Source organism: Pan troglodytes, chromosome 6 (assembly GCF_028858775.2).
Source record: "Pan troglodytes isolate AG18354 chromosome 6, NHGRI_mPanTro3-v2.0_pri, whole genome shotgun sequence".
NCBI lineage: Eukaryota > Metazoa > Chordata > Mammalia > Primates > Hominidae > Pan > Pan troglodytes.
This window is the reverse complement of record NC_072404.2, coordinates 107323502-107341819: the sequence shown is the minus strand read 5'-3', so window position 1 is coordinate 107341819 and position 18318 is coordinate 107323502. Positions and strand designations below refer to the sequence as shown.

Below are 18318 nucleotides of genomic sequence, written 5' to 3'. Positions count from 1 at the left end.
TCCTGGATCATGGGAACCGTATCACTGGGGTTGTGTACACTTTCTGCGGTATTGGGAGTAAGATCATCCTCTCCGCCTTGGAATATTAAGGACCATATCACAGTGGGGCTGTACACACCCTGTGCTATGAAGAAGAGTATTATCCTCCCCTGCCCTGCACATTGGAAAAAATATCACAGAGTGGGTGTACACCTCCTGCGATGGGGGGGTGATATCATCTTCTCTTCTTCCGGATAATAGCAACAATAATACACAGGTTTGTACACTTTCTGTGATATTGGGAGTAATATCAACCTCTCCACCTTTGAATATTAAGAACAATATCACAGACTGGATGTACACCCCCTGCGATATTGGGAGTCATATCAGCCTCTCCTCTCCGTGGATATTAGGAATAATATCCCAGGATGCATGTACACCTCCTGCTGTATGGGGAGTCATATCGTCCTCTCACTTCCTGGCTGCTAGGAACAATATGAGAGGGTGGGTGTACACAGCCTGCGATATTGCGAGCAATATCACCCTCTCCCCCTCCGGATATTAGGAACAATGTCACAGAAGAGGTGTACACTTCCTGAGATACTGGGAGTAATAGCATTCTCTTCTTCCGGGAATATTAGGAGGAATATCACCGGGTGGATGCACACCCACTGCTATCTTGGGAGTAACGTCATACGCCACCCCCTGGAGATGATATTCGGATCAATATCACCAGGTGGGTGTACACCTACTGCGATATTGAACGTCATATCATGCTCTCTCCCTCCCTGGACATTAGGAACAATATCACTGGTGGGTGTACACCCACTGAGGTATTAGGGATAATATTCATATTAATTCTTCCTCATTTATTAACATGAATATGTATTACCAATATTAATATTAATATTAAGAAATCATTGCTAAAAATAGTGTTCAGATTATTAATATTACTGTTAATTATTAGGAGCTAATATGACAGTTTTCTAATGAATAAGATCAATATCACTCTTTAAGACCAGGCGTCATTAATCATTAATATTCATCATTTATTGTTATCGTGAGTATAACTCTTTAATACGAATTATCATTATTATCGGTATTGATTTTAAGAATTATATGATCAGTTATTAATATTGATAATTATCAGTATCAATTAATAATTGAGATTATTAATTGCGGTAAGTAACATTGCGCCATTCCACCCCTCCCTCGGCAACTCGTTTACGACCCAAAACGGGGATCCAAACGCCCCTGAGAGAGCAGCGGTATACTGGGAGACAGGAGGATGGTCACGTGGTGGAGAGACGTGTTTTTGTGTACCAGTCCTTCACCTCTGCCGACCTTCTCAACTGGGAAAACAATACCCCGTCCTAGAGCGAAAAGCCGCAAGCACTAATTGATTTGCTCCAAACTGTTATCCAGACCCACAACCCCACCTGGGCTGATCGCCACCGGTTGCTCATGTTACTCTTTAAGAGAGATGAAAGGCAAAAGGCGGAGAGGGCTCCACGTAGCAACTAAGTGGCTAGAGGAACATGCACCAGCTGATTATCAAAACCCCCCAAGAGTATGGAAGGACCCAGTTACCAGGAACCCACCCCCAGTTGGACCCACATGAAAGAGAGGATATGCAAAGGCTAAACTGAGACAGGGAAGCTCTCTTAGAAGGATTCAAGAGGGGAGCTCAGAAGGCCACAAACGTTAACAAGGTCTCTGAGGTCATTCAGGGAAAAGAAGAAAGTCCACCACAATTCTACCAGAGACTGTGTGAGGCCTATGGTATGTAAACTCCCCTTGATCCTGATAACCCTGAAAATCAGCGCATGATTCACATGGCTTTAGTCCGTCAAAGCGCGGAAGACGTTAGAAGAAAACTGCAGAAGCAGGCTGGGCTTGCAGGGATGAATACATCACATTGATGAGAAATAGCTAAGCAGGTGTTTGTAAACAGGGATGCAGTAAGCCGCGAGGGAAAGTGCAAAGAGAATGAAGGTCAGGCCCGGTGAAATGCCGACCTGTTTGTTAGCTGCAGCAATCAGACTGTCCCCTCAAAGAAGCAAGGGAAGGGGGGCGCTGGGAAAGAAACTCAGCTTGGCTGTCAGAGTTTGCAGCGTCACTAGTATGCTTATTGTAAAGAAATAGGATAGTGGAAGAACAAATGCCCTGAGCTCAAAAGAAAACAAGGTGACTCAGAGCAGGAGGCCCCGGACAAGGAGGAAGGGGCCTGGCTCAACCTGGCAGAAGGGTTATCGGACTGAGGGAAACCAGGCTCAAGTGTTCCCAAAGAGCCTCTGGTCAGAATGACAGTCGAGGGTAGAGACATTGATTTTCTTGTAGATAGCGGTGCTGAACATTCGCTAGTAGCCGCCCCGGTCGCCCCCTTATCCAGAAAGACTATTGAAGTCACCAGAGCCACGGGGGTTTCAGCAAAGCAAGCTTTCTGCTTGCCTGGGACTTGCACTGTAGGAGGAGATCAAGTGATTCATCAGTTTTTGTACATGTCTGACTGTCCCTTGCCCTTGTTGGGAAGGGACTTGCTTAGCAAGCTGAGAGCTGCTCTCTCTTTGACAGAACACAGCTCTTTGCTGCTAAAGTGACCCGCCATGGGAGTCATTATGACCCTTACGGTCCCCCGAGAGGAGGAATGGAGACTTTTGTGAACTGAGCCGGGCCAAGAGAGAAGACCAGCTCTGGCTAAGCGGTGGCCAAGAGTACAGGCAGAAGACAACCCTCCAGGGTTGGCCAGTTAAGACTGGGGCCCAGCCGCTTAGGCAAAAACAGGACCCGGTCCCCAGAGAAGCTCTTCAAGGTATCCAGGTCCTTCTTAAGCACCTAAGAACTTTGGGTATGATAGTTCCTTGTCAGTCTCAACGGAACACTCCCCTCCTGCCTGTTCCCAAGCCATGGACCAAGGACTACAGGCCGGGACAGGATTCGCGCTTGCTTAGTCAAGCTACCCTGACTTTCCATCCAACAGTACCTAGCCCGTCCACATTGTTGGGGTTGCTGCCAGCCGAGGACAGCTGGTTCACCTGCTTGGACCTGAGAGACGCTTTCTTTCCTATCAGATTAGCCCCGGAGAGCCAGAAGCTGTTTGCCTTTCAGTGGGAAGATCCGGAGTCAGGTGTCACTACTCAGTACACTTTGACCGAGCTTCCCCAAGAGTTCAAGAACTCCCCCACCATCTTCAGGGAGGCGTGGGCTCGAGACCTCCAGAAGTTTCCCACCAGAGACCTAGGCTGCGCATTGCTCCGCTAGGGTGATGAGCTTTTGCTGGGACACCCCACGGCAGTCCGGTGCGCCAAGGGAATGGATTGCCCTACGCCGACACCTGGAGGACTGTGGGTGTAAGGTGTCCAAGAAGAAAGCTCAGATCTGCCTACAGCAGGTACGTTCCTTGGGATTTACTATCCGACAGGGGCAACGCAGCCTGGGATCAGAAAGAAAGCAGGTCATTTGTAATCTAGCAGAGCCTAAGAGCAGAAGGGAGGTGAGAGAATTCTTAGGAGCTGTGGGGTTTGTAGACTGCGGATCCCAAACTTTGCAGTATTAGCCAAGCCTTTGTATGAGGTCACCAATGGGGCGGGGACCGGGAACTTTTTGAATGGGGATCCCAACAACAGCAAGTCTTTCATGAGTTAAAGGAGAAACTTATGTCAGCCCCAGCCCTGGGGCTACCCTATCTGACAAAGCCTTTTACATCCTATGTGTCAGAGAGAGAGAAAAGATGGCAGCCAGACTTTGAACCCAAACTGTGTGGCCCTGGCCGAGGCCAGTGGCCTACCTCTCCAAACAACTAGACGGGGTTTCTAAAGGATGGCCCCTGTGTTTGACGGCCTTGGCAGCAACTGCCCTGCTAGTACAAGAAGCAAAGAAGCTGACTCTTGGGCAGAACCTGAACATAAAGGCCCCCCATGCTGTGGTGACTTTAATGAATACTAAAGGACATCATTGGCTAACGAATGCCAGACTCACCAAGTACCAAAGTTTGCTCTGTGAAAATCCCCGTATAACCATTGAAGTTTGTAACACCCTACACCCCGCCACCTTGCTCCCGCTATCAGAGAGCCCTGTCGAGCATGATTGTGTAAAATTGTTGGACTCAGTTGACTCTAGCAGACCTGACATCCGGGACCAGCCTTGGGCATCAGTAGACCGGGAACTATGCGTGCATGGGAGCAGCTTCTTCAACCCCCAAGGAGAGAGAGGTGCAGGGTATGCAGTGATAACCCTGGACACTGTTGTTGAAGTCAGATCGTTGCCCCAGGCCACTTCAGCCCAGAAAGCTGAACTCATTGCTTTCATTCAGGCCTTAGAACTCAGTGAGGGTGAGACTGTCAACACTTACACTGATTCTTGGTATGCCTTTTTAACCCTTCAAGTGCATGGAGCATGCTAGAAAGAAAAGGGCCTATTGAACTCTGGGGGAAAAGGCAGAAAATATCAACCAGAAATCTTCCATTTATTAGAAGCAGTATGGAAACCCCACAAGGTGGCAGTTATGCATTGCAGGGGACACCAGCGAGCTTCCACCTTGGTGGGCTTGGGGAATTCCCGTGCTGACTCAGAGGCTCAAAAAGCAGCATCTGCCCCTTTCCAGGCATCAGTCACAGCTCCTTTGCTCCCTCAAGCACCTGATCTTAGACCTGCTTATTCTAAGGAAGAAAAGGACTTTCTCCAGGTAGAGGGACAAGTGATGGAGGAAGGATGGATTCGGTTACCAGATGGGAGAGTAGCTGTGCCACAGCTGCAAGGAGCTGCAGTTGTACTGGCTGTGCAAGAAACCACCCATCAAGGTCAGGAGTCACTGCAAAAAGTTGTTAGGCCGGTATTTCTACATCTCGCCTTTCTCAGCCCTTGCCAAAACAGTGAGGCAGTGATGTGCCAGCTGCCAACAGCATGATGCGAGGCAAGGTCCAGCCATTCCACCTGGCATACAAGCTTATGGAGCAGCCCCCTTTGAAGATCTCCAGGTAGACTTCACAGAGATGCCAAAGTGTGGAGGTAACAAGTATTTACTAGTTCTTGGGTGTACCTACTCTGGGTGGGTGGAGGCTTATCTAACACAAACTGAGAAAGCTCGTGAAGTAACCCGTGTGCTTCTTCGAGATCTGATTCGTAGATTGGGACTGCCCTTCTGGATCGGCTCAGATAACGGGCCTGCGTTTGTGGCTGACTTGCTACAGAAGACGGCAAAAGTATTGGGGATCACACGGAAACTGCATGCCGCCTCCCGGCCTCAGAGTTCCGGAAAGGTGGAGCGGATGAATCGGACTATCAAAAATAATATTATTGTCTTCCCCGCTGTATATGTAAAACAACACCACGAGGGGCGTCAAGCCACCTGCTACATTGGAGGGAATCTTATCCTCTCCCCACCTCCTTCAGTCCCGGATATTAGAGGCAATAACACAGGGGTAATGTACACCCACTGCTTTATTGGGAGTAATGTCATCCTCTGCCTTCTTGGATATTAGGAACAATATCACAGTGTGCGTGTATGCCTGTCGCGAAATTCAATGGAATGTCATCCTGTGCCTCCCTGGATATGACGAACAACATCACGGGGGATGTACAACTTCTGAGATATTGGGAGTGATCTCATCCTCTCCCCTCTGGAAGTTAGGGACAATATCACAGGGGTAGTGTACACCTTCTGTGACGTTGGGACTAATATCCTCCCACCTCCTGGATATTAAAAACCATGTCACAAGGGGCGTGTACACACACTTCGATATTGGTATGAATGCCATCCTCTCCCTCTTTGGATATTCGGTGCCATATTTCAGGTGGGGTATCCACCACCCGCAATATTGGAAGTCATGTTACTTTCTCCCCCCCTGGATATTAGAAAGAATATCACAGGGGGGTGTGAACAACCCTTGCGCTATTTGGAGTCATATCATCACCTCCACTCAAGAATATTAAGAACAATATCTTAGGGGTGGGGGTTGTACACCCCCTTTCATATTCGATATCATCCTCTTCCCCCCTGGATATTAGGAACAATATCAGGAAGGGATGTACAGACCCTGCGACATTTGCTGTCATGTAATTGTCTCTCCCCTAGATATTAGGAAAAATGTCACTGGGGATGTGAACACCTCTGCGATATTGAGAGTAGTATCATCCTCTCCCCCCTTGCATATTGGGAACAATATCACAGGTGGGGTGTACTGCCTCTGCGATATTGGGAGTACAATTATCCTCTCTTCCCCTGGATACTAGGAAGGGTATCAGAGGGGGAGGGTGTACATTCCCTGCGATATTCAATGTCACCTTATCCTCTCCCTCCCAGGGTATTCAGAACAATAGGACAGGAGGGGTGTACACCTTCTGCGAAACTGGGAGTCATATCATCCTCTTTCGCTCTGGATATTAGGAACAATATCACAGGGTTGTGTACCCACCCTGCGATATTGGGAGTCATATCATCCTCTCTCCCTGTGGATATTAGGAAGAGTATCACAGGGCTGTGTAAACCCCCTGCGGTACTGGGAGTAATATCATCCTCTCGCCCTCTGGATATGAGGAAAATTTTCACAGGGGTGTGAACACCCCCTGCGATATTGGGAGTAAGATCATCCTCTCCACCCAGGAAATGACTAACAAGGTCACGGGGGGGTGTACTTCCCCTGCGATATTGGGAGTAATGTCGTCCTCCCCAAACCTGGATGTCAGCAACGAGATCACAGAGGGGGTGCACACACCCTGCGACATTGGAAGTAATATGATCCTCTCCCCAACTGGATACTGGGAAAGATACCACAGCGCGGGTATACGTTTCCTACGCTGTTGGGAGTAATATCATTCTCTTCCTTTCTGGATATTAGGGAGAATATCACAGGGGTGCTGTACAATTACTTCGACATTGGGAGAAACATCATCCTCTATTTTCCTGGATATTGGGCACAAAAACACAAAAGGGTGTACAAACCCTGCGATATTGGGAGTAATAGCATACTCTCCTTCCCTGGATGTTAGAAAACAATATCATAAGGGCTGAACACCCCCCGCGATAATGGGAGTCATGTTTACTCTTTCACAGGCCATTTGGAACAATATCATAGGGGGCGTTTACAAACAGGGGTGGTGTACACCCCCTGTGATATTGGGAGTAACATCATTCTCTCCACCTCCGGATATTAAGAACAATATCCCGGCGGGAGGTGGTACACCCCCAGTGATATTGCGAATAATGTCATCCTCTCCTTCCCTGGATATTAGGAACATATCACAGGGGGGTGTACACCTTCTGTGATATTGGAAGCAATATCATCCTCTCCCCCGCTGGATATTAGAAAAAAATATCACTCACGGTGTACACCCACTGTGATATGAGGAGTAATATCTTCCTAGGGTATTATGAATAATTTCACTGTCTGTACACACATGGTGTACACTCACTGTCATATTAGGAGTAATATCTACCTAGTAGATAACAAATAACATCATAGTGTGTACACCCACTTTGATATTAGCTGTAATATTTTTCTAAGTTGTTACAAATAAGATCACAGAGTGTACAAACATGGTGTACACTCACTGTGATATCAGGAGTCATATCTCTGTAATATATTATGAATAATATCACAGGGTGTACACCCACTGTATTATTAGGAGTAATATCTCTGTAGGATATTACAATTAAGATCACAGGGTGTAGAGCCACCATGATATTAGGAGCAATATCTTTCTAGGATATTACAAATAATATCACAGGGTGTACACCCACTCTGCTGTCAGGAGCAATATCTCCCTAGGATATCAAAAATCCTATCACAGGGTGTCCAATCTCTGCCTTCCAGGTTCTAAGGGATTCTCCTGCTTCAGCCTCCTGAGTAGCTAGGGTTACGCGCCACCATGCCCGGCTAATGTTTTTTTATTTTCACTGGAGACGGGGTTTCACCACATTGGCCAGGCTGGTCTGGAACTCCTAACCTCAGGTGATCCATCAGCTTCGGCTGCCCAAAGTTCTGGGATTACAGGTGTGAGCCATGGTGCTGGGCCAAGAGTTATATATTCAATTCATTTGGAAACACAGCTCCCATCTTTGAGTGTGCGTGTACTTTTATGAAGAAATGATGTCAGAAAACCGAAGGATGATAATAAATATGAAAAGTAACAGGCATGTGAAAAGGTCTTCCAATTGAGAACTATAAGGTTTGATTTCGTTTTCAGATAATGGGGTCCTAGCTCTTGTGTCGTCCTTTTACATATTCTACATCAATGGAAGTTGTAGCACGGTGTCAGAATAAAGTAGAGTGTATTTCACGGCTTCTTAATTTCTTTCAATTAGACAGATCTTTTTCTTAAAGAGAGAAGGACATTGTCATTGCATTGTATTTTTTCGGAAAAGAGTAGGCCGTATTTTACTGAGATCACGGATTTGTTATATATGACGTTTTGGTCTTCTAATATTCTTCAGTGGATTTTCTCTAAAGTAGTATGTACAGAAAGCCTTGTATAGCAAAAAAGTAAATCACGTAATAATTCTGAGATTTTTTGGAATTGTCATAACTGAGAAACATTGCTGGCAGTGTATGGTCCGCAAGTGTGAAAATGTTCCTTGTGAATTGCTTGCATCCAGCATTAAGGGCTGGTTTTTAGCTTTTATTTTTCCAATCCTCTTTCCTTCTCAAGGTGTCCAAGACACACAGAGCCACGGAATCTCACAGATGTCTGAGAATTCCTCCTCCTGGGACTCTCAGAGGATCCAGAACTGCAGCCGGTCCTCGCTTTGCTCTCTCTGTCCCTGTCCATGTATCTGGTCACGGTGCTGAGGAACCTGCTCAGCATCCCGGCTGTCAGCTCTGTCTCTCCCCTCCACACCCCCATGTACTTCTTCCTCTCCAACCTGTGCTGGGCTGACATCGGTTTCACCTCGGCCACGGTTCCCAAGATGATTGTGGACATGCAGTCGCATAGCAGAGTCATCTCTCATGCGGGCTGTCTGACGCAGATGTCTTTCTTCGTCCTTTTTGCATGTATAGAAGCCATGCTCCTGACTGTGATGGCCTATGACTGCTTTGTAGCTATCTGTCGCCCTCTGCACTACCCAGTCATCGTGAATCCTCACCTCTGTGTCTTCTTCGTTTTGGTGTCCTTTTTCCTTAGCCTGTTGGATTCCCAGCTGCACAGTTGAGTTGTGTTACAATTCACCATCATCAAGAATGTGGAAATCTCTCATTTTGTCTGTGACCCCTCTCAACTTCTCAAACTTGCCTGTTCTGACAGCGTCATCAATAGCATATTCATATATTTCGAGAGTACTATGTTTGGTTTTCTTCCCATTTCAGGGATCCTATGGTCTTACTATAAAATCATCCCCTCCATTCTAAGGATTTCATTGTCATATGGGAAGTATAAAGCCTTCTCCACCTGTGCCTCTCACCTAGCAGTTGTTTGCTGATTTTATGGAACAGGCATTGGCATGTACCTGACTTCAGCTGTGTCACCACCCCCCAGCAATGGTGTGGTGGCGTCAGTGATGTACGCTGTGGTCACTCCCATGCTGAACCCTTTCATCTACAGCCTGAGAAACAGGGACATACAAAGTGCCCTGCGGAGGGTGCTCAGCAGAACAGTCGAATTTCATGATCTGTTCCATCCTTTTTCTTGTGTGGGTGAGAAAGGGCAACCACATTAAATCTCTACATCTGCAAATCCTGCCCCTTAGTCACATTATTTTTGTGGCTTGATGGCTTTTATTCCTTTCTGCATTTCCTTTGTGAATATTGCTTTCTTCGTTATGCCTTTAACTGGAATGGGTGAGGATTCTGGTATCCTTTGTTTAGCAGAAACCTCATGACTGAATCCTCTATACCTAGGCGGCCTCTTTTAGTTTCTGAGCAATAACCCTGTCATCCAGGTGGAATCACAACCATCTTTTTATATACACGAAGTCCTCACTTCGTTTTGGAATTCCCTGAAAACTGACTTTATGGAAACAATGTACAGGAGGTCCTCCAACACCATTGGTTGTTCAAAGTTGTGTAGTTATACTGTTGATGAAAAATAAGTGGTTTCACTATACATCATTTTGCTTCGAGGTGAAGTTTCCAAGAGACTTTCAAAGATGTTAAGTGAGGACATACTGTACATCAAATTCATATCCTCTTCCACAGTTCATGTGGAATTTCTTTATAAACTGCTTCTAGAGAATCTATTTAGGCAGGTTATGTGTAGAGATCCATGTCGCCGTTCCTCAATCTTGGTTTTGAGTCAACTCACCTGGGGAGCTTACAAATGATGAGGCCCTGGGTCTCAATACCTGAGATTCTGATTTCCTTGCACCTGTGTGAGTATGTGGATTTTTTTTTTTCTTTTAAAGCCCCAGAGGTGGTTCCAATGACGAAGTTTTTAGAGGCATCAAGCTCCAATGTGTAAGAACAGAAATTAATTGTAATATGATTTCTTCAAATATTATCTTCAAATGCATTGTCCATCAACACCATACAAATGTTTATTATGCTGTTTTTTCTTACCATTTCACATTTTCTATTTCTTTCTTTTCCTTATTTTTTGAGTCAGAGTTTCACTCTTGTTGCCCAGGCTGGAGTTCAATGGCACAGTCTCGGCTCACTGCAACCTCTGCCTCCCGTATTCAAGCAATTCTCCTGTCTCAGCCTTCCAAGTAGCTGGGATTACAGGCATGCGCTAACATGCCTGGCTAATTTTTTGTGTGTGTGTATTGTTAATAGGGACAGTGTTTCTCCATTTTGGTCAGGCTGGTCTTGAACTCCCGACCTCGGGTGATCCGCCCGCTTCCGCCTCCCAAAGTGCTGGGATTACAGGCATGAGCGACCGCGCCCAGCCACCACTCAGCATTTATATTTTACATTTGTTGAAGTTGTAGATTTATACACACATTGATTGCTGCTTTGTTATACACTTGCATATACATAAGATGGGAAATAGAAAAGAATAAAATGGACACAGTATCCCTGAGGTTTCACATTCTGAGACATTTTAAAAATATTTGCTCTTCAGAAATTTGTTTCAATGAAGAAACTGTGGTATACACACCCAATGAAGTATTATTCAGCCTAAAAAGGAAGAAACTCCTCTCCGCTGCAGACAAAATGGATGAGATTGCAGGTCTGTATATTAAATGAAAGAAGCCAGGCACAGAATGACAAATATTTCATGTCCTCACTTCTATGTAGGAAGAAAAAAGGACACCTTGGCCAGGTGTGGGGGCTCAGGCCTGTAATCCCAGCACTCTTGGAGGCTGAGTCGCACGGATCACTTGAGTCCAGGAGTTCGAGACCTGCCTGGCCAACATGGTGAAACCCCGTCTCTACGGAAAACACAAACAATGAGCCGGGCATGGTGACGCGTGCCTGTAGTCTCAGCTACTCAGAGGGCTGAGGCCCAAGAAGCACTTGAACTCGGGAGGTGGAGCTTACAGTGAGCCCGGATTTTGCCTGTGTACTCCAACCTAGGCAACAGAAAGAGACTCCATCACCCACCTACACACAATAGGAATCTCAGGAAGGTGGAAAGTATAAAGGTGATCAGCAGACGCTAGGAAGAAAAGGGGTGGGATAGGGAATGAAGACAAGTGGATAATTGTGTCCCAAAATACAGAAAGATGGAATAAGTGAGTTCTAGTGTTTGATAGTACAGTATGAAAATTTTAGTTCACAAGAATTGCTTGCATATTTCCAGATGCTTTGGTAAGAAGCTTCCTAACTTTCTCATTATGCTGGTTTTTAAGCTCTTCTCTTTCCGCTCTTGAAATCATGCTGGTTTTTTGTTTTTTGTTTTTTTTTTTGAGATGGAGTTTTGCTCTTGTTGCCCAGGCTGGAGTGTCATGGTGCAATCTTGGCTCACCATAACCTCTGCCTCCTGGGTTCAAGCGATGCTCCTGCCTCCACCTCCCGAGTAGCTGGGATTACAGGCATGCGCCAGCACGCCCAGCTAATGTTGTATTTCTAGTAGAGACGGGGGTTTCTCCCTGTCGGTCAGGCTGGTCTTCAACTCCGGACCTCAGGTGATCCGCCCTCCTCGGCCTCCCAAAGTGCTGGGATTACAGGCGTTGAGTGACTGCGCCCAGACCATGCTGTATCCTTATCTGTTGTCTGTTGTTGTTTGTTTGTTTTGGAGCCCAGAAATAACTTCTCACCTATATGTTCAAATGATTTTTCACATGAGTGCTAAGAAAGCTCATTGGTGGAAAAGCAGCCTTTTCAAGAAATGGTGTTGGAGAAACTTGATTTCCACATGCAGAAGAATGAAGGTGGACCCTATGTCACACCAGGTGCAAAAATTAACACAAACTGGATCAAAGACCTCACCCCAAGGGCTAAAAGTATCATACGCCTAAAAGAAAACATTGGCCACGCTTTCATGACATCAGATTGGGCAATGTTCTCTGGGATATGACACCAAAAGCATAGGCAACAAAAGAAAATTAGATTCCTTGGATTACATCTAAATGACAGACACTTTTGTGCAGCAAAAAACACTGTGAACTGAGTGAAAAGATAACCCATGGATTAGGAAAAATATTTGCAAAGCATATATCTGAAAAGAGGCTGATATCCATCATATATAAAGAACAGCTAGAACTAAACAACAAGAAACCCAAAGCATCCCATCAACAATGGTCAGAAGACTCGAGTAGACGTGTTCCTAAAGAAGATATAGCAATGGCCAATAAGCATCTAAAATGATGTTCAAAGTCACTCATCATAGGGAAGCACAAATCAAACCAAGAATGTCATACCACACATTAGGATGGATATGATAAACAAACAAGCATTGGTGAGACTAGAGGGAAGTAGGAATGCTCGAATATGATCGGAGGGAATGTAAAACCGTGAAGGAACGGGGAAAATAGTATGGCATCTACTGGAAAAATTAGAAACAGAATGATCAGATGTTCCCGCAGTTTCATTTGTGGGTACCTACCAAAAAGAATTAGAAGCCAGGAGTGGAAGACAGATTTGTGTACACCCATATTCATAGCAGCATTATTCACAACAGCCAAAATGTGGAAGCAACCCAAGGGTTCGTGGACAGATGAATGACAAAGCACACTGCAGTTCCTTCATACAATGGAAGACTATTCAGCCTTAAAAAGGCAGGCACTTCTGGCCGGTGCGGTGGCTCACGCCTGTAATCGCAGCGTCTTGGAAGACCGAGGTGGGCGGATCACCTGAGGTCAGGAATTCAAGACCAGCCTGGCCATCTTGGTGAAACCCTGTCTCTACTGAAAATGCAAAAAATGAGACGAGCGTGGTGGCGTGTGCCTATAGTCCCAACTACTCGGGAGGCTGAGGCACAAGAATGGCTGGAACCCAGGAGGTGGAGGTTGCAGTGAGCCCAGATTGTGCCACTGCACTCCAGCCTGTGAGACAGAGTGAGGCTCCATGGAAACACAAAACAAAACAAAGTCAAACGAACAAACAAACAAAAGACAAACAAACAAAAAAAAACAGGCACTTCTGACGCAGGCCACAACATGGATGAACCTTGTAAACATTATCATCAGTGAAATAAATGAATCCCAAAAGGATAAACACACCCAGGCTCAGTGGCTCGCACCTGTAACCCCAGCACTTTGGGAGGCTGAGCCAGGCGGATCACTTCAGGTCAGGAGTTCGAGACCAGCCTGGCCAATATGGTCTCTATTAAAAATACAAAAATTAGCTGGGCGTGGTGGCGCACGCCTGTAATCCCAGCTACTCCGGAGACTGAGACAGAAGAATCGCTTGAACCCACGATGTGGAGGTTGCAGTGGGCCGAGATCACGCCACTGCACTCCAGCCTGGGTGACAGAGAAAGACTCTGTCTCCAAAACAAGAAAATTAAACACGGTATGATTCCACTTATCTATCAAGTGTCTAGAGTAGTTAAACTCAGAGAGTTGCAAACTAGAAAGGTGGCCCCCAGGGGTGGGCAAGAGAGAGGAGTGGAGAGCTTGGTGAATGGGTGCAATTTCCATTTTGAAAGATAAAACTGTTCCAGAGACGATGACGGTGATGGTTGCTAAACAATGTGAACGTACTTAATGTCATGAAACTGTAAACTGAAAAAGAGTGGAAACTGTAAATGTTTATACTGGCCATTCTATATGAACTAATATATATTTATAATTTTTAATATTTATACATGGTATATTTTCCCATAATAAAGATGAAAATTAAAGCAGTTGGATGTTTAAAAAGAAAAGAAAGAAGTGAAGAATACACACCAGCTTTCTCCTGATTAAAGGAAGAGCCCCAAAGCTTCTATGGACACTCACTTTTCTCTTCTTCTTCTTGCATTATTATGAGGAAATCCTTAGTGGTTGGGGAACTTGGGCGACTTTGACTAATGAGGAGCTCTGTGCCTTGAGCCCCCAGGCCACAGAATAGTAAATAGTCTGTGCCTCCAGCCCTGCAGTGTGAGGTTGCAGTCCTGTGGGCTCCACAGACATCACCTGTATCAGGAGGCTCATGTCTTACCCTGTCTTCTTGCCAGCCTCGAGGACGGAGTCTGAGCCTCCATGGTGCACCATGCAGGGAGGACAGTGGACCTGTTCTCCGTGGTCATGGCCCAGCAGAGGGGAAGGGCAGTTCAGTGAGTGTAGGCAAAAGAAAGAGCGATCAGACTCTTACTGTGTCTATGTAGAAAGGAAAGACATAAGAGACTCCATTTTGAAAAAGGCCTGTACTTTCAACAATTTCTTTGCTGAGATGTTGTTAATCTGTAGCTTTGCCCCAGTCACTTTGAACAAACCACTTTGACCCAACCTGAAGCTCACAAAAGCATGTGTTGTATGAAATCAAGGTTTAAGGGATCTAGGGCTGTGCAGGACGTGCCTTGTTAACAAGTTGTTTCCAAGCAGTATACTTGGTAAAAGTCATCGCCATTCTCTATTCTCAATAAACCGGGGGCACAATACACTGTGGAAAGCCTCAGGGAGCTCTGCCCTTGAAAGCGCCGTATTGTCCAAGGTTTCTCCCCATGTGATAGTCTGAAAAGTGGCCTCGTGGGAGGAGAAAGACCTGACCGTCCCCGAGCCCGACACCAGTAAAGGGTCTGTGCTGAGGTGGATTAGTCAAAGAGGAAATCCTCTTGCAGTTGAGAGAGAGGAAGGCCGCTGTCTCCTGCCTGCCCCTGGGAACTGAATGTCTCGGTATAAAACCCGATTGTACATTTGTTCAATTCTGAGATGGGAGAAAAACCGCCCTATGGTGGGAGGTGAGACATGTTTGCAGCAATGCTGCCTTGTTATTCTTTACTCCACTGAGATGTTTGGCTGGAGAGAAACATAAATCTTGCTTAGAGACACGTCCAGTCATAGTACCTTCCCTTGAACTTCCTTATGACTTAGATTGTATTGCTCACATGTTCGTTGCTGACCTTCTCCTTATTATCACCCTGCCCTCCTACTACATTCCTTTTTGCTAAAATAATAAAAATAATAATCAATAAAAACTGAGGGAACTCAGAGGCCTGTGCCGGTTCAGATCCTTGGTATGCTGAGTGCCGGTCCCCTAGGCCCACTGTTGTTTCTCCATACTTTGTCTCTGTGTCTTATTTCTTTTCTCAGTCTCTCATCCCACCCAACTAGAAATACCCACAGGTGTGGAGGGGCAGGCCACCCCTTCAAGTGAGTGCTGAGGGACGGTCAGGAGCCTTGTTTCCTCCTCCTCAGGACAAACAGGAGAATGCGCTGGGCAGATGTGAGGAGACCAATATGCAAACTCTGTCCTCAGCAGACTGTGGAGTTTCTGTTCTTGGTTGTGCTGGGGGTCTCAGAAATCTTATTCAAAATTTTTCTTTCCTCCCCCACTGGTTGTCCTTTTCATAGACATCTCACCCATGATAGCAGGGAATCAGTCCCTCTAAACTATTCCCTAAGAACAACAAAGAGATTATGAAGGTGATGATGAGGATAAAGAGGATGACGACAGACACCATGGCATCATGAACCCTTACTGAGGGCTTCCTAAAGGCCAGGCTCTGAGCTCTGTGCTCTATGCAGCTGGTTTCATTTCATCTGCATAGTCTCCACGTTATTAGTGCACATTTCATGATGATTTTACAGACTAGAAAAGGCGCAACGGATTTTCATGTAGCTTGTACCAGATCACGAAGTCAAAAAGGGTGAAGTCCAATTTGAACCAGGCAGTCTAAGTCCAGACACATGGCATTTGGCCAGTCCTCTCCCTGCATCCAACCTGCCCTCTCAAATCCTCGTCACTCAGGCCGATGGCCCTGCTCACTGTGCCCTTCCCTTTCGGGGTTCCTTGTAGACCACATCTAGACCAGTGGGTGCCACAATCACTGTGTCATGTATAGAAAGGGCAGCTGAGATCACATCAAGGATTCCAGAAAGAATTGGCACAGGATCATTCGGGACGCATCCCTCCCTTGCCCCTGTTCCTGGCTTTCCTTACAGCTTTCGACTTCCTCAAAGGAGTCATCAATTCGGAGTTTGGCTTCCATTCCTATTGAGGAAGCTGGAAAGCATTTCAAAAATGCTCCTCCGATGTGCCTGTGGTTAAGACCTCTGAGCTCTGCTTAAAACTTTTGGAAGCTGGGCGTGGTGGCTCATGCGTGCAATCCCAGTCCTTTGGGAGGCTGAGGCAGGCGAATCACAAGGTCAGGAGTTCGAGACCAGCCTGGCCAACATGGTGAAACCCTGTCTCTACTAAAAATACAAAAAAAAAAAAAAAATTAGCCAGGCATGGTGGCGTATGCCTGTAATCCCAGCTACTGGGGAGGCTGAGGCAGGAGACTCCTTTGAAGCCGGGAGACAGAGGTTGCAGTGAACCGAGATCAGGCCACTGCACTCCAGCCTGGGCAACAGAGCAAGACTCTGTCTTAAAAAAATAAATAAATAAAAATTACGAAAAAATGTGCTTGGATGGGCTTGGCAAACTTTAGCCATTAGCTCACGTACCACTTTGGAAGGGCATACCTTCAGTCACTTCACCCTTTAATCCCTTTGTTCAAGACTAAAGTTCTGAGAGGAAGTCTAATCGGCTGAGTTGTGTCCATGTGGGCAGTGCAGGAAAGGGTGCAGCAGGAGGCGGCTCCAGGGACGTCTTTGGCTTCCATCATGGGAGAGCAGGCGCCTGGATTATCCACCCTAACAAATCTGGACAAAGGAAAACGAGGTTCTTTGAGGAAGGAGACATAGAGCCCAAGGAGCTAACCAAGAGACAAATAGTCATCCTGTCTTGTCATTTTCTTTTACACATGTGTGTACATTATCTTACACTTATCACTTTGTTTTCTTTCTCTCCTTTAATTGCACCTGGTTGCCAAAAGTTAAAATAAAATGAAAGTATTGAGATAGCTCAGTAACTGACTTTTGGTCAATTGCCTTTTCATATAGTGAACAGCTGCCCAAACGATTGTGTCTGTCACTGTGCAAATTTGCAAGCGTTTGCATGATCACTCCCAATCCCCCAACACAGGGCTGTGTTACAGCACAATTTAGTTCAGTGTTTTGCTCTCTGCAACAGGGAGGTTCTCATCCATTACAGGTTGCAGTAAAAACAGGGGTACCATAAGCAACCACTTCTTTCCTCAATGATGTGATGAAAGCAAAAGCCAAGTAGCTCCATATATCCAACTTAAAAATATAAAAAGTTATGCCCGTGGACTGCAGTTGGAGCTATGGCGGCGGCAGCTGTCGCTGGGCCTAGCCCGGGGTGTGGACCTGGGGACTCCCCAGAAGGGCCCGATGTGGAGGCTCATGGAGCGTCGGTGGAAGGCGCACAGGATGCTAAAGCTTTACAACGGCCTCTCAGAAGGGGAGGCGGTGGGACTCCCCGCGGGGTCCGACCCCCTGGACCCCACTGATCTGAACGGGGCGCACTTCGACCCGGAAGTTTACCTAGACAAGCTGCCTAGAGAGTGCTCTCTGGCCCAGCTGATGGACAGTGAGACGGGCATGGTGCAGCAGATCCGGGCTCTAGACAGCGACATGCAAACCCTGGTCTATGAGAACTACGATAAGTTCATCCCAGCCACAGAAATTGACAAACAGCATAAAACTGTATGAGGAATTGCAGGAGACCCAGAATTTCCCAAATAACCTTGTAAAAGAAGAACAAAGTTGGAAGACTCACACACACAAAAATACATACATATATATAAAGTTGTGTTTTCATTCAGTTGTAAATGTTTAGTAATTTCTATTGTGATTTTTCATTTAACTCATGAAAGGATATTTTTAATTTTCCTAATGTATGCTTGTGTTTAGCTATCTTCTTGCTGTTGACTTCTAATTTTGTTGCATTATGATCAGGAAAATGTGGTCTGGACAATGTCAATCGCATAGTGGATTTTGTTGAGACTTCTTTATGGCCTAATATGTGGCCAGTT

General features: G+C 46.0%; 1 long non-coding RNA gene across 1 annotated transcript in view; it reads left to right on the top strand.

The window, feature by feature from the left end:
• The window catches only part of LOC101058335 (collagen, type I, alpha 1a), a 63415-nt gene that overhangs the window by 17224 nt on the left and 27873 nt on the right, over nt 1-18318 (top strand). The gene's annotated exons all lie outside the window — the stretch shown is intronic.